The sequence below is a fragment of the Dermacentor silvarum genome, chromosome 11, assembly GCF_013339745.2.
Source record: "Dermacentor silvarum isolate Dsil-2018 chromosome 11, BIME_Dsil_1.4, whole genome shotgun sequence".
NCBI classification, from domain to species: domain Eukaryota; kingdom Metazoa; phylum Arthropoda; class Arachnida; order Ixodida; family Ixodidae; genus Dermacentor; species Dermacentor silvarum.
In genome coordinates, this window is record NC_051164.1 from 63,140,839 (window position 1) to 63,157,699 (window position 16,861).

At 50.4% G+C, this 16,861-nt stretch overlaps 1 long non-coding RNA gene across 1 annotated transcript; it reads left to right on the forward strand.

Annotated features, from left to right (window-relative positions):
- Positions 1 to 1,675: 1,675 nt before the first annotated feature.
- LOC125941461 (uncharacterized) lies at positions 1,676 to 12,211 on the forward strand. Its single transcript, XR_007464311.1, has 3 exons — positions 1,676 to 1,875; positions 11,606 to 12,092; positions 12,158 to 12,211. It is a non-coding gene; the product is annotated as an uncharacterized LOC125941461 (long non-coding RNA).
- The last annotated feature ends 4,650 nt before the right edge of the window (positions 12,212 to 16,861 follow it).

The following is a 16,861-nucleotide window of genomic DNA, read 5'->3' on the forward strand; positions in this document are numbered from 1 at the left end:
ATAACACTGCTTGCAGAGCCTTGCACCTCCAGCATATGCGCAGAACCTGAATATAAAACGGTAGTGGTGCGCCCTCTACGCTTCTGAGGGTGTGCCGTATGTACCAACGTTACCAGACCCGTTGGTATACGTACGTTCATCCTGTTGTAAAATTTGCTGTCTCTTGTTGTTCACATGGGTTCTGCGTGGAAGGCTAGGCCGATAGTTATGTTTGAGCGGCAAGCGTTAATGACTGCGTAGTTGCTTACATCAGGTAAGTGCACGAGTGAAGCAAAATTGTCAGGATGAGTTAAACTGTAGTCCTAGGCCACTCGAAAGATGGTCGGTTTTGCGCATCGTAGCAGACATTTGTTGCGACAGCCCGAGTGCTAGGCAAGAGTTAATGAACTCCATCGGGAACGTTGTGTTTAGATGTAGTTAGCACGAGGTCTGACCAACGTACAACAGAGAGGCTAAACTCACCAAGTACGAGAGGTGTAGCGAGATGGCGTGTCGCAGAAGCAGAGCACGCAGCATCATGGAACTCGGCAACGAGCGATGCATCAGCGTCATGGGGATGGTAAGGGATTCCTACAACAATAAGTGAGCGAGTAGCGCCATAAGAGACGAACAGTATTTACATTGAAGTAATGCTGACGGTACTACAACGTACGATGCCGCTACGATTTAGGGATGCCGCTACCAGTACACCCCGCATAGTGTACTACTACAGTAACGAGGAAAAGACAATGGAAGTACGAAAAAGAAGTAAGCTCTGAGTCATCAACAAGAGAGCGTAGACAAGTCTAAGGCTGTGTTCCAATTCTTTCCACCATCGTAGACAGTCTACTTTGACGTCTACGAAGACAGTCAAGACAGCTTCGAGGCCAAGTAATGGAACGCGTTTCGAGCCGTCTGGAAGACGCTTCTGCGACGTGACGCCACCTCGCGGCGACAAGAAGAAAGTTGATAAAATCACACATTAGTTCTGTATTTTAAGTATTTTCGCCTGCGAACCTATGAAAAACATGATGCGACTTACATTTAGGGTATAGAAAAGCGTGTCTACGTGTTTGCTTGCGCAAACAACCTTCCCGTCGAGTTTCTACGTCCTGCTCAGTCGCCATCTTGTTTAGACAGGAAAATAGCCTGCATCGTTCTCGACTTCGATGCTGTCTTCGCGATGCTGTCTACTTTGACATCTTCGTGAGAATTGGAACGAGACTTAAGATGACCGCCGTCCGCTTAGCTGTCTATTTAGCCGTCTAAGGCGAGTATTGGAACACACCCTAAGAGATAACAACAGAATTGCCTTCAGTGCAACAGAATTGCCAGCATAAGACAACGATTCACGTTTCGGCATGAATTACTGAATAAAACTTTAATTCGATATAGGGTGTACAACGTGCTCTCCCCTTGTTGGCTTCAGCACTGTGCAACGAAATGTGTCTTCCTTGTAACGTGTTAGCCTGGCCAATCCCCCGTTCTGGGTAAGCCCCATGGCAGCAGGAAAAAGCAAGCGAGCAGCGCTGCCTAAACCTGTTTCCTTTACTCTTACCATTTTAAGCGCGTTTCAATTCAGGCCACGTCATTCAATTTCTTGCATCTGTCACATCGAATTTACCATCTATCGCAAGTTTGCAACGGGAATTAAATTTTTATATTCATTACAGCTTTATTCCCCCCCCCCCCCCCTTGTTCTGACCCATCACCCTTATAGTGGGTACGAACCACGAACTGAGAAAAACAAAAGCAAGAAGACAGTGCTGCACTCATCATCATCGGCAAGCCTAACGTGGCCACCGAAACGATACCAGAGAGCAGCAGGGGGCAGCACTGCCAGTAAAGGAACACGAAGGAGCCTTGGCAGTGTGCATTGGTCACGTCAACCAGGAGGTCATCATTCTAGGAATTGCAAACGCAGACTTCCAGGCCGAGGATGAAGCGATCTCATGGGCGTCGCCGCAAAGCAGTGGTCCTTCTACAGCCACCAGCTTCTAACCGCGGCGGTTGCCGAGCCTACACCGTTCTGTTGGCATTTCGGAAGCGTGGTAACCTCCCGTCTGCCAGGAAACCTAAACGGCACAAGTCCCGCACCCTACATCGGAGTGAAAGTTCAAGCTTTTCCCGGGGAACCGATGGTTCAGGGAGCTACCGGTCTTCCAGGTGCCGGAAGCAGCTAGGCCGGCTGAACCAAACGACGGCGTTGGATAACGGGTGCCGGCGGAGTGCCCGGGAATTCCGTCTGTATTCACTCTGGAAGGCTACCTGCATTCGCCAGCCAACCATCCGGCCTGCTGCTGCTTGGCCTCACCACGACGTTGGTCGCCTGGAACCCATCCTTGAATGTGACAACGACAACGACAATAACGAGGTGATGTAGCAGGGAGGGTGCTGAAGCAAACCCGGTCTAGAATCGCGCGTTTTGTTGCTTTCCAGGCGACATTCAAGCGGCGAGCCGCAAGACCGGGACACCCAGGCTGATCGCGCGGAGAACCGGCAGCTACGCTTGCAAGCGAAGGAAGCTCGTTTGAATCTCGCATCCAAGTAGCTGGTCACTGGCGATGCTTCTATTTAAGGAAGGGCGAGATTCGCCTTTCTGACTGTTTGACTCGTTACTTCGTTTGACCTGACTGTTTTTAAGCGTCAAGGTGGCAGTCTTTTTTTGTAATACGTATCTTTCTTTCATTCTATAGGCATAAAATAAACTATTGTTACATGCGCAGCAACGTATCGCCACCTGCACTGTCGACACGTTCTGTCAAGGTGTTACTCCGTTCATGACCAAGGCATGTTCGTAGGAATGTGTCATGTGGCTTGGTAGAAACCCTCGGAAGGACGTCAGTTTGGGCTGGTTGGCCTGACTTCAACAACTGGGTTTGTTGAACGCAAAATTAGGCTAACACATATCGCGAGAAAAGAATTAACACCCCTCTTATTTGTTCATCGCGGTGCGTGCGATGCGTTTTGTCTTGCGTCAGGTTTTGTAGGTGCACCGTTTTTATTCCAGAACGCTGTCTGACATCACGTACCAAATATGAGCACTTGCTATTCTCGCGGAGCACGAAATTTTGCAGAACCCGTCTGTGTGCAGTGTTATTGGTGAGACTGCACTCTCTTATTACTATCCTGTCTCAATCCAAACACTTTACATGCAGAGATGTGGTCCAGCCGTCTCTCCAATGTATGTCTTGCAATGAAATAGACTCAACCGATTATTCCTTACTGTACGGTTGCTGTTCCTCCTCCCTGAAAAGATGGGCGTTGTAAATCCAATTGTGGCAGCGTGGAGTGCCCAATTTCTTTTTGCCTTCTTTCGGGCCATCTTTGCAGCGTCACATGAGAGAGAGCGAGAGAGAGAGGGGAGGGGGGCTACTCTGGCGGCAGCTGCGTAGGACACATGTGAGCGCGGCCGCGCGATACCCGTCTTGAAAGCGATCTGCGATGACTACAGAGCCGAGGTGCGCCTGGGTCTCGTAGCTTCGTGTGCCCTGTGTTCTCGCCGCTTAGTTGGCGTTGAAGCGAGAGGCAGCACGAAGGTCAGTTATCTCGCTGCTGCTCCCGCGCTTCCTCACCCCAGCGTTTAGACAGCAAGTTTTCGCGGTCATCGAGTGAGATGTGTTTGTTTGCCTGTGCGCGCGTGACACCAGGCCTGTTAATTAATTTAGTCAGAAAGTGAATGTTTACTAGTTTACAGACCGATAAATCTACTTTACTAACACGTATTGAGCAACAGAGAGCTGAATTGGGAGTTTTTCGTGTAGCTCTAGAATTTTCTCATTGAAACACTTCATCTAACTATAATATTTGAGAAGCTCATTAATTAATTAAGTCTTAAGAAGTAATTAGGCGGAATACAAGAAAAATAATCTGAGTATCTCCAAGTGACGGAAAACAGCATTACCTTGGTTCTGTCAATTAAGGTACGTGGCATTTGCACATTTTTAAAGTTTGGCTCAATTGGTTACGTGGCACAGCCGGCTCACCCCCATAGTACCTATGGGGGTGAGCCTACCTGTATACCTATGGGGCGCATCGTGTCACGCGTTACGGGTGGACGGAGAGATGGACGGATCTCCGAGTTAAGTAGCCCTCGAATGCTTACGCAACACTGGCATTCTTTTTGTGAGCTCGCAAAATCGCTGCTCGACGTAAATCTACGCAGAATTATCCGGGACAAAGAGAACCGCTGGCGCGCTCTTTACCCTTTACGCTAACAGTGGCTTGGCAAGCATAGCACTGTTCCACGAGAGGTGGCGCTAAAGGTTGCTTCCTCAGGACGAAAGGTCGACGAGACGATTCCCGCAAGAATTGCCAGGGAGACCTCTAGCGCTAGCTTACGAGAACTGCAAGTACGTTGGTTCAGCTAGCATGAGAAGGCTGGGCTAATTTGTCCAAATTTCGCCCTTCCGACTTCGAAAGGTTTTGCGACACGGCAAATTGATAATTTTCAGACAGATATTGCGTTATGAATGCAACGTCGTTTGCGGAGAGTCGTGTTGCCTTCGTGCGTTTAGAGAATTGTGGTTTCTTGGAAATTTAGAAAATGAAAAACGTAACAAGTAACCCCTCAACAATACTCTGAAGCCGCTAGCCAGAAGACTAGATAAATCGTTGTTCTAACCACGATTCTTACGGTAGCTGAGCGATGATGATGATAATGATTTAATTGCCTTTCCTTGGAAACGGAGTGGTGACAAATAGCCACCTAGCCTGCGTGATTTAATCAGGTATGCTATACATGTTTTTATCTAGCATTTTTGTATGCATTTCATTAATCTTTTTCCCCTCAATATCTACCTTGTACATCTACCTATGACTAAGAGATCAAATCAGGTCATATCAATCTCTTCCCTGCTTTTTTGTTTTTACCAATACTCTAAACGCCTCTTGCCTATCTCGACTGCTGACCGGTTGGTGCTCCCGTCCGTTTTAAACCCATCCGCTTCTGGAAGGTGTACGTTACCTGCGGTTCTCACTGGGTGAATCCCTTCACATTCCATTAGGATGTGTTGAGTGGTCTCCGAATCTTTGCTGCCGCCTACACGTGCATCATCTAGTTCGGAATATTTGCTCCTGTATGTTTTGGTCCTCAGGCAACCGGATCGAGCTTCAAATAGCATCGATCGCTGCGCGCCCCAGTGCCCTCTAGTGACTTTGGTAGGAAACTCTGTGGTAAAAACAGACATGCCCTTCCTCGAAACGTCCCTCGCTTTTTTATTGCCGGCTTGCAGTAGCGGTCGCACTGCACCCCGTCCCACTCTTATGACGTTTCGGGACCGTGCATTTTGCTGCCGTAGAGCCGCATGGCATGCCTGACGCTTTGCGCGAGAGGAAAATGCGTCTCGGAGCAGATTCCGCGGAAGTCGTCCTTGTCCACCTGAACTAGCATCACGCAGAATTTCGGGTGTCTTCGCAGTGCCAGCTGCACCTGCGTTCGAGAAATCACAGACGAGCAAATTGAAGTCAAAACATATCGAGTTTCTTTCAGAAGGCGTAGTGGGGTTGTCGATAAATGTTAGCAAGCTATTACAGCGAGGAGGGGGGGGGGGGGGGGGGGGGGTCCTACAGCTTTTTCTTCTTTCTCTTTAATGCTATGCAGTGGGAAGATTGGTTTCTTCAGGGCTGGTTGTCTTTTTTACATTCCTAATCTCTGGTTATAGAAAAAAAAACTGATAGGGGAACCACCTATGAATCATCATCGTCATCATCAGTCTATATTTATGTCCACTGCAGGACGAAGGCCTCTCTCTGCGATCTCTAGTTACACTTGTCTTGCGCGAGCTGATTCCAACCTGCGCCTGCAAATTTGCTAACTTCATCCCCCCCCCCCCCCCCCTAGTTTTCTGCCGTCCTCGACTGCGCTTCCCTTCTCTTGGTATCCATTCTGTAACTCTATAATGGTCCACCGGTTATCCATCCTACGCATTACATGTCCTGCCCAGCTCCATTTTTCCCTCTTAATGTCAATTAGAATATCGGCTATCCCCGTTTGATCTCTGATCTACACCGCTCTCTTCCTCTCTCTTAACGTTGGGTTTAACATTTTTCATTCCATCGCTCTTTGTGTGGTCCTTAACTCGTTCTCGAGCTTCTTTGTTGATCTCCAAGTTTCTGCCCCATATGTTAGCACCGGTAGAATGCAATCACTGTACACTTTTCTTTTCAACGACAGTGGTAAGCTTCCAGTCAGGATTTGGCAATGCCTACCGTATGACTCCACTCACACGATGTTTACCCCGGCGTATATCGCGACGACGCCTGCCCATCCTGATGGCAGACCTCCACTCTAGTACACACGTTCTGGGAGTGCGGGTCGAGACACCCCAAGTTCAGCACGTAGGAGTGGGACTCGCTTCTGAGCAGCCCCGCTCTGGACACGCAAATCCTGGCTGTCCGGCGTGCCCGCGACAGGGCCGGTGGGCTAGACCTGCCGGTCCCGACGTGGGACTTGCCGGGTGCGCGACGAGTTCGCGTCCTCGCCGGACCTCCAATAAAGTTAAGAAGGGTGTAAGATTGGGCTTGTTGGTAAAACATGCGTCAAGGTAGGTTAACAGCGCAAGAGTTATTTCACTCAACCGACAGGGGACGCACGCTACGTGTAGGCTGGTGTGTCCGTGCCTGGCATTTCATCGTCGTGCGAGCCCCACCTTTTGAAAGCACCACAAAACTGAAAAAACGTAGAGGCGGGGGAGGTGAATGGGTGAGAGCGGAGTAAGATCTTTCTCTCACTTGTAATGACTCACATTTGCAACGCTAAGACTCGTATTGCCGGTTACCGTTGCAAGAGGGAGGAGCCCTTATAACTTTCAAAAAGATACAATGCCGATACGATCAATCAATGAAACAAATGACTAATGAATTACTTCATCTAATCAATGTCATGACACTTCGGCCCGGCGAAGGTTGTCTGAGAAGTGACCAGGGGATTGTGCAAAGCCACGAGGACATGGAAATACGTATCGCTTCGTATTACTGGCAAGGGTGACTCTTACGGACAGACAGACGGACGGAACGGACGATCGATGGACGGACGGACGGACGGACGGATAGCACCGCGTGTATAGCTTACCTTTCCGGTGACGGTCTTCTCGGTGTCGTAACCAATCCACGTCCTGTCACTGCGTGCGTAGAAGCCCATGGCCGACTCGACGTACCTCACCTCGCTCCACTTCCGCCTACAGATCTGCGTGCAAACGCGTTGGAAGTGTGGAAGATTGGAATTTAGACTTGCTACCTTCGCGAGCACACTGAAACTGGAACAAATCAGTGAAGGCATGCGCTGTGGATGTCAACGTCCAAGTTACGGTGTGTGTCTGTGATGGATTCACCTGATTACATGTATTCTTCTTTTTTCGCTTCCTCGAGGGAACGGTAATGGCACTGCCTAAAAACGAATTCCATAGATTCACACCATCTCTCGCGTAGTATTCATAGGACTACACGCGGAAACACGGAAACAGCACACCGCCAAAGCATAGTATATATAGTAGAAGCGAAATTGTTTATTTGCCGGTGCTATAGGGTCGATCGATACGCTAGAGAGCTCCGGTTGGGGCACACTGCTAGTGCTGTGGTCATCATCATTGAATTTCTCCCGTGAGTTAAATACAGTCTACGGTAAACGCCACCAGGTGTGCCGTGTGTAACTGGGTAGTTGATACAAAACGATACGGCAGGTCAACGCTATATATACAACGTGTGCAATACTAATCCTCGAGCCGGTGCCGCTCATAAACAATACTTCATATATTTAGCGATTATCATTTGTGTAGTTGACGACTCTTTATACCAGCGGCTAATACTTTTGATCATTTCAACACTAGCCATGTCCTCTGGTTAAACTTAGCGCAACAAGTCCGCATCACCAACACAGGTTCACATGTTTGCATGTCCTGTGAGCCGATTTTTCCACGAATAATAATACAGAATTTTAGCCTGTCCCTAAACGTACTGAAGTTTACAGAATGCTAGGTTACCCCTCTCTCTCTATCTCTCTCTCCCACCACTTTCCGCGGCCGCGGAATAATTCAAGCGTCTGCGCAAACGCGAGACAGTTGCGATGCCCGCGGCCTTTTCCTTCCCGCTCATAAGGCAATAAATTACTAGTTACTACTAGTTACGAGTTACTAGTTTAACCATAGAGGAAGCGGAGATGGTATTGAAGTGGCTACCATATTCTGTTCAGGTTCCTAGTGTAAAAAGCCCACTTCGACACAAGCGTTACCATGCAGCCTCTTAATTCTTTTTTTATTTGGCTAGACATACATGTAACAAGAAATTTCTAAGGCGTTCTTGTTAGAAAAGGAGACAAGATATCGCTACCAGTCTTGCTACTGCCGTGCACGGCTGCGGTAACCCGGATTACCGTAAATGGTAATACGCTTACGTGCAAACTAAACTTTCAGCCACGTATGCCGCAGCAATAGTTTAAAGTGCAAGGTAATTTCCCTGGCTTTGCTCTGATGTCACTCGTTCAGCACGTTTGCCCGATGTAGCCTGACGCCCTGGTTAGCGACCGCTGGGGGGGGGGCATCTTGTAAGAGTCCTCCTAGTGGACTGTCCATTTCGGCCGCTCCTGATTGGTTGCAGCTGCACGAGTGAGTAGGAGACAGGTGCCCCCAGCCAGTCTCCTTCTTGCTCGTGTAGCTGCCGCCAATCACCAACAGCTGAATTGGACTCTTACAGAATACCCCCACCCCCAGGTGGCTGGCTCGCACATCATTGTAAAAGCTATGGTTGTAAGCTTTCCTTTAATGCATGTCCCCATTGTAAGTAAGGACCTCGACAAGCTGACACGCGAAATTTTCGAAGCCTATACGATTTTAAAACTTGGTTCAGACTCTGTCAGTGCCCCTTCAATTGTGTGGTTTTGAGCGATAAATAGGGTTCATTTTCTTAGAAGGTGGCGCAGGCGTGCACGTCACGTGTTGTCACAGAATTGTATAGATTCGCCGTTTCCGGTAATAAAATGCTGCTGGACGTTAGCGCTCTGTCTTGTGTATTCTTTCTTCTTTCCGCGCGCACTTGCGCTTAACAAATTTTTCTTAGTAATAGCGACAGAAGCACATGCCTCGGAGTAGGAGGCATCCCTGACGTGCTTCGCCGGCGCTCCTAGTCCGTGATGCTCGGAGTCCCGAAGCAGGAACTGGTTGCCAGCCAGGGTGAGGGTGAAGCAGAGGCGGGACTTGGGTGACCGCGCAGCCAGCTTGGCCAGTTTGTTTACTTCGTTGCCCTACGTACGTCGAAAGTAAGCGAATAAAAGGAATGTTGCAGTTACGCCCGAAAGGTGAAGCCAAAGTAACGTTGGGTGAAACATCGATTGCGATAACAAATTAGTCGACAACTATACGAAGCAAGGATATTAGTTTTATCGGTCGTATATACTTGTAAACATTCACTTACTAAATTAACAAGCACGGTGTCAAGCGCGCACAGGCAAACCTGAACACATATCGCTCGATGACCGCAGACAACCGCTCTCAAAACGCTGGCGTGAGCAAGCGCAGCAGCAGCAGCGAGCGAATTGACCTTCCTGCTGGGTCTCGCTTCAACATGAACTAAACGTCGAAAGCACGGCGCATACGAAATTACCGGCGCTCGGCGTGGCGTAGTTTGCAGCGTAGTTGCAACGCTTGCAGAGCCTTGCACCTCCAGCATATGCGCAGAACCTGAATATAAAACGGTAGTGGTGCGCCCTCTACGCTTCTGAGGGTGTGCCGTATGTACCAACGTTACCAGAACCATTGGTATACGTACGTTCGTCCTGTTGTAAAATTTGCCGTCTCTTGTTGTTCACATGGGTTCTGCGTGGAAGCCTAGGCCGATAGTTATGTTTGAGCGGCAAGCGTGAATGACTACGTGGTCGCTTACATCAGGTGAAGCAAAATTGTCAGGATGAGTTAAATTACAGGCTTAGGTCATTCGAAAGATGGTCTGTTTCGCGCATCGTAGCAGAAATTTGTTGCGACAGCCCGAGTGCTAGGCAAGAGTTAATAAATTCACTCGGGAACGTTGTGTTTAGATCTAGTTAGCACGAGGTTTGACCAACGTACAACGGAGAGGCTAAACTCACAAAGTACGAGAAGTGTAGCGAGATGGCGTGTCACAGAAACAGAACACGCAGCATCCTGGAACTCGGCAACGAGCGATTCATTAGCATCATGGGGACGGTACGGAATTCCTACAACGATAGGTGAGCGAGTTGGCGCCATAAGAGATGAACAGTATTTATATTGAAGTGATGTCGATGGTACACAATGTACGTTGCCGCTACGATTTAGTGATGCCGCTACCAGTACACACCGCATAGTTTACTACTACCGTACCGAGGAAAAGACAAAGAAGTAAGCTCTGAGTCATCAACAAAAGAGCGTAGACAAGTCTAAGAGACAGCAACAGAATTGTCTTCAGTGCAACAGAATTGCCAGCATGAGACAACGAATCACGTTTCGGTGTGAATTACTGAATAAAACCTTAATTCGATATAGGGTATACAACGTGCTCTCCCCTTGTTGGCTTCAGCACTGTGCAATGAAATGTGTCTTCCTTGTAACGAGTTAGCTTGCAGGGCTCGTTTTATAACGCGGGCGCAGTTTTAAATGTTTCAAACACCACAACTGGCACTTGACAGCACAACAAACGCCTCATAACGGGTACGGCGCGAAAAAAAAAAGGTAATAGGGGTTTTGTTACCTGCACAAGCAACAAGCGATCACAAATGGCACGCAACATTGCTTGAATGGGGCCCAACGCACTAAAGAGACCGGCGATTTCGTCGAATCATTATAAAGTCTTAAACTGACGTGAGCGAAGACGGCGAGCCACATGACCACGAGGAAGGCGACAAGACCTATGGAGCCCAAAAATTGCGTAAGCCCAAAAAATTGCGTAAGCAATCTGCTGCAGTGTTGGAGTATGCGGAACTGGCGACGGCACCAAGGTGCAGAATATTTGAATTGGACGGCAAAAAAAAAAAAGGAGATATCTTGTGGTACATGGCGACCACGGAAGACACACTGGCAGCAAGACGCGGATAAACCTGCACAAGCAACCAGCGATCCACATTGATCACTAATATTCTTTAAAAATGTGCTCTACAATATTATTCCCCCATTGGTTGTAGAATTTCTACATGTTACGAAGTCTCACTTTTTCTTATATATTTTCTCTACCCACGTCCGTTTAACCACCCTCTTTCCTGGCCAATCCCCCGTTCTGGGTAAGCCCCATGGCAGCAGGAGAAAGCAAGCGAGCAGCGCTGCCTAAACCTGTTTCCTTTACTCTTACCATTTTAAGCGCGTTTCAATTCAGGCCACGTCATTCAATTTCTTGCATCTGTTGCATTGAATTTATCATCCATCGCAAGTTTGCAACGGGAATTAAATTTTTATATTCATTACAGCTTTATTCCCCCCCCCCCCCTTGTTCTGACCCATCACCCTTATAGTGGGTACGAACCACGAACTGAGAAAAACAAATAGCAAGAAGACAGTGTTGCACGCATCATCATCGGCAAGTCTAACGTGCCCACCGGAACGACACCAGAGAGCAGCAGGGGGCAGCACTGCCAGTAAAGGAACACGAAGGGGCCTTGGCAGTGTGCATCGGTCACGTCAACCAAGAGGTCATCGTTCTCGGAATTGCAAAGGCAGACTTCCAGGCCGAGGATGAAGCGATGTCATGGGCGTCGCCGCAAAGCAGTGGTCCTTCTACACACGCTGCTGCCACCAGCTTCTAACCGCGGCGGTTGCCGAGCCTACACCGTTCTGTTCTCCTTCCGGAAGCGTGGTAACCTCCCGTCTGCCAGGAAACCTAAACGGCACAAGTTCCGCACCCTACGTCGGAGTGAAAGTTCAAGCTTTTCCCGGGGAACCGATGGTTCATGGAGCTACCGGTTTTCCAGGTGCCGGAAGCAAATAGGCCGGCTGAACCAAACGACGGCGTTGGATAACGGGTGCCGGTGGAGTGCCCGGGAATTCCGTCTGTGTTCACTCTGGAAGGCTACCTGCATTCGCCGGCCAGCCATCCGGCCTGCTGCTGCTTGGCCTCACCACGACGTTGGTCGCCTGGAACCCGTCCTTGAATGTGACAACGACGACAACCTTAACGAGGTGATGTAGCAGGGAAGGTGCGGAAGCAAACCCGGTCTAGAATTGCGCGTTTTGTTGCTTTCCAGGCGACATTCAAGCGGCGAGCCGCAAGGCCGGGACACCCAGGCTGATCGCGCGGATCGCGCGGATCGCGCGGATTCGCTTGCAGCTACGCTTGCAAGCGAAGGAAGCTCGTTTCCAAGCATCTGATCACTGGCGAGGCTTCTCTGTAGCGTTTTTTTTTTCTGATACGTATTATACCTCTTTTGTTCTATATACTTAAAATAAACTATTGTTACGTGCACTGCAACTTACCGCCACACGCACTGTCGACATATTGTGTCAAGGTGTTACTCCGTTCATGACCAAGGCAGGTTCGTAGGGAATGTGCCATGTGGCTTGGTAGAAGACTTCAGAAGGACGTTAATTTGGGCTGGCTGGTCACAGTCTTTAACTACTAGGCTTGTTGAACGCAAAATTAGGTTAACACATACCACAAGCAAAGAATAAATGCCCCTCCTTTATTTGTTCCTGGTGGTGCGTGCGATGCGTTTTATGCCTTCCGTCAGGTTTTGTAGGTGCACCGCTTTTAACAGCGGAGCTGTTTAGGCCGGCCGTAAGTTGTGCCGCGAGCCGCAAAACATCACAGAGCGATTAGTCACCTGAGTTGCCTAGCAACCACCTCGCGGAGCGGCGTGTGCTTAGCCTCCTCTCCGTGCCAGTGCACATGTTGCCTTGTCGCGGGACGCTAAGGAGAGGGAATGAGAGCATGCGCGCGGCGCGCACAATTCTCGGGAGAGGGAAGGATAAAATGAGAGCGAGAGAAAGGAATTGTAGCAGCACCAACGAGGCAATGCGCAGAGCTGCTGCCGACGCCGCCCGCGTTTCACCGCGTCCCCGCGTTCGCGCCGAACGTGCGCGGTGTCCGTGACTGCAGCAGGCCGCCTCTGGCGTCGGCTCGCAGGTTTCGACCAGCCACGCCCCGGCAAGTGTGGAGGCGCAACTTGGCCATGACGTTGCCGGGGAGATAAAGCTCCGAGCCGCCGCGACGGCGGCACAACTCTCGTTGACTCTGTGGCGAGTACATGTACCCTTGACATTGGAAGACCAAAGAATATCTGGACACCCGAAGAAGAAGCCGCTCATTTTGAAGCGCGTCGCGCGGCCAAGCGAGAATCTGCGCGTCGGCGGCGAGCCGATTCGGAATACCGTGCCTAGCAGTACTTCGCATTACCTAGCAAAACTTAGCCAAGCCTAGCAAAAACCTGGAAGAAAAGCTAGGTCGATCACCAGCTCCGCTGTTTACTCCAGCCTTGCACCATAGTGCAAGCTGCCCATGTTTTTTTATTACAGAATATTATGTGACATCATCCACTACTGTATATGAGCACTTGCTATTCTCGCGGAGCGCAAAATTTTGCAGAATGCGTCTGTGTGAAGTGTTATTTGTCAGGCTGCACTCTCTTACTATATGCTGTCTCAATCCAAACATTTAGCAAGCAGAAATGTGGTCCAGCTGTCTCTCTAATCTCTATGTCTTGCAATATTCCTTACTGTACGGTTTCTCCTCCCTGAAGAGATTGGCTTTGCAAATCCAATCGTGGCAGAGTGGAGTGCCCTTGAGCAATTACATTTTGCTTTATTTCGAGTCATCTTTGCAGCGTCACACGGGATAGATCACCGGCTGATGCCTATTGTACTATTACGCACTCTTAAAAAAGTTTGCACCCTTTGGGGTTTATCTTGTCCCACAAAAATTATCATCTTTCCCGCATTTACTTTCTTTAACGCTGCGCGCCCAGTACTGCCAGGTCACGAACGGCATGCGTGTTAGCGTGATTTAGCATTCTCGACAGGAAAGTAGTGAGCGCAGAGTATTCAAGAAAATAAACGCAAGCAAGGTTTGTTTTGCAAGGTTTGAGACGCAAGGCTTGCTTCTACCATCCATCCATCAAGAAGCAAAGTTCGCTCATACCATCCATCCATCCATTTCTCCATGAGTGGATGGATGGATAGTATGAGCGTCCTCTTTGGAAGGGGGCGGTGGGTTGCGCCACCAAGCTTTTGACAGATATTGCGAAACTCCATGGTGGGACTTGTCAGATAGTGCGTAAGCACTCTTTCCAGTCGCTCATATATAGTCACTGTGTATATATAGTCATAATCATAAACCTCAGTGGTCATACGAAGCCACAAGGCATTATCATATATGATATTGACACGTACACATGTTTATCTTTCACCGGTGGCCGCTTTCAACATTGGCTGACAAATGTTAAACGTTATCGCTCGGCGCAGGACGCGCCTGCATTGGAAGCTTCTCGGACGTTATCAATGCTTCTATCCGTCGTCTGTGGTCACCGACGCCCATGTAATCTGATTGTATGAGCGACGCGAATTGTCTAGAACTTTCTGGAAGACACGCGGGCATCAGGGATTAATCTGGAACCTTCGATGACTCAGCTATAAAAGCCTACGCGTTTCGCCGCTGATCAGATTTCGACGATCGCCGACTGTGTTCGCCGCTATCGTTGTGCTTCAAGTGTAACTTGCTTTTGTGGGCACAGGTTCGCCCAATAAAGAATCAGTTTCGTCATTCCCAGTTTTACGACAGTTTGCTTCATCGTCACTACTACGTGACATCTGGTGGAGGTGCTTTTATGTCCTTGTACCGGACCCCCCCGTCCAGCCGTGAGCCAAGCCCACACCGTCTAGAAGACGTCGACGCCTACCCCGACCAGCGAGCTAGTCGCAGGCTACTGAACCTGCCACCGGAGTACGAACCCCTACCTGAGAAGACCAAGAGGACAAAAGTCATGACCTCGGCAGCAGCTACCATGACAGCCCCTGTGCCAACATCTGCGGTCGTGATGCAACAACCCAGGGAGCCGCCGACTTTCCGCGGTTCGCCATGTGAAGACGCCGAAAGCTGGCTGGAGGCATACGACCGGGTCGCTACGTTCAACAAGTGGGACTGCGACGAAAAGCTGCGCCATGTTTACTTCTCTCTTGAAGATGGCGCCAGAACCTGGTTCGAGAATAGGGAACGTTCACTAACAACCTGGGACCTCTTCCGAGCCGCCTTCCTGGACACCTTCACGAGCGTCGTCCGTAAAGAAAGAGCTGCAGCCTTGCTGGAAAACCGTGTACAGCTCCCGAATGAGAGTATCGGTATGTACACTGAAGAAATGACTCGATTGTTCCGGCACGCCGATCCAGCTATGCCCGAAGACAAGAAAGTTCGCTTGCTCATGCGGGGAGTTAAGCAGGAGCTATTCGCCGGACTGGTACGGAATCCACCAACAACAGTCCAAGACTTTCTCTCGGAGGCTACGACGATTGAGAAAGCACTGGACATGCGCAACCGGCAATACAATCGCCGTTCGACGCCACACTACGCCGAAGTCCAAGGACTTTCCGACGACCTACGAGACACCATCAGGGCGATAGTACGCGAAGAGCTGCGGAAGTTACTACCGTCGTCGCAGCCTCAAGTTGCTTCCATCGCCGATATCGTGCGGGAGGAAATCCAGCAATCGCTAGGACTTCCCGAATCGCCGCAACCCCAGCCGGAAGCGATGACATACGCCGCCGTCGCCCGTCGTCAAGGCCCCCCTCCGCGCTCGCGCCAGGGTCCCGTAACGCCGCAATTCCGTCGCCCAGCGCCGCCGCCGCAGCCAGCACGCCCGCCCGTCGCCCAGCGCAGCTACCCGAGAAAAACAGACATTTGGCGCGCCCCCGACCACCGCCCACTCTGCTATCACTGCGGGGAAGCCGGCCATGTCTACCGCCGATGCCCATACCGCGGGATGGGCCTACGAGGGTTCGCCGTCAACGCGCCACGTCCACAGCTTGGCGAGCGACCACGTGACATCGCCGACTACCTCGCCGGAGCTCAGTGGCAACCACGACGACCCTCACGCTCGCCGTCACCAGGCCGCTACATCTCGGCCCATCGCCGTCAGTACACCAGTCCCACTCGGGGCCGGTCTCCCAGTCCTTACCCGGGAAACTAAAGGCAGCAACCGATGGAGGTGCGGTTGCTGTACGACGCAATACCGAAGATCCTCCGCCGCCGACGAAGAAGATTCGCGAATCACCACGACGAGGTATCAGCACACCGCCTGGCAAGAGCCCTAACGACAACACTTCGCCGCCGAAAGAAGACCTACCGACGCGACGTAGCAGCAGCGGAGCAAGCCGACGCAGCCGTGATCCGACGCCACGACATAACCGCAACGCCAGTCGACGGTCTACCGACTTAGACGTGCTAATCGATGGTCATCACGTCACTGCTCTCGTCGACACTGGAGCCGACTATTCCGTCTTCAGTGGCCCGTTCGCCGCCAAGTTGAAGAAAGTGAAGACTGCCTGGCAAGGACCCGATATCCGTACAGCGGGAGGCCACCTAATAACGCCGGCTGGAATCTGCACAGCACGAGTCACTGTGAACAACCGCACTTACCCGGCGAGCTTCGTAATCCTGCAGCACTGCTCCAGGGATGTCATCCTAGGCATGGACTTTCTAAACCAACACGGTGCAGTCATCGACTTAAGGTCCAAGTCGGTAACGCTTTCAACGCACAACGCGATACCACCGGATACGGACATCAGTTACCATGCCTTGAATGTGCTAGAAGAACAAGTCACCGTTCCGCCTCGCTCCAGCGTAATGATTTCCGTCGGTACCGAAGTGCCTGCAGACATGGAGGGCGTCATCGAGGGCGATCATCACTTACTGCTCGACCGTGAAATTTGCGTCGCTAGAGGCATAGCTGAGCTACGTGCAG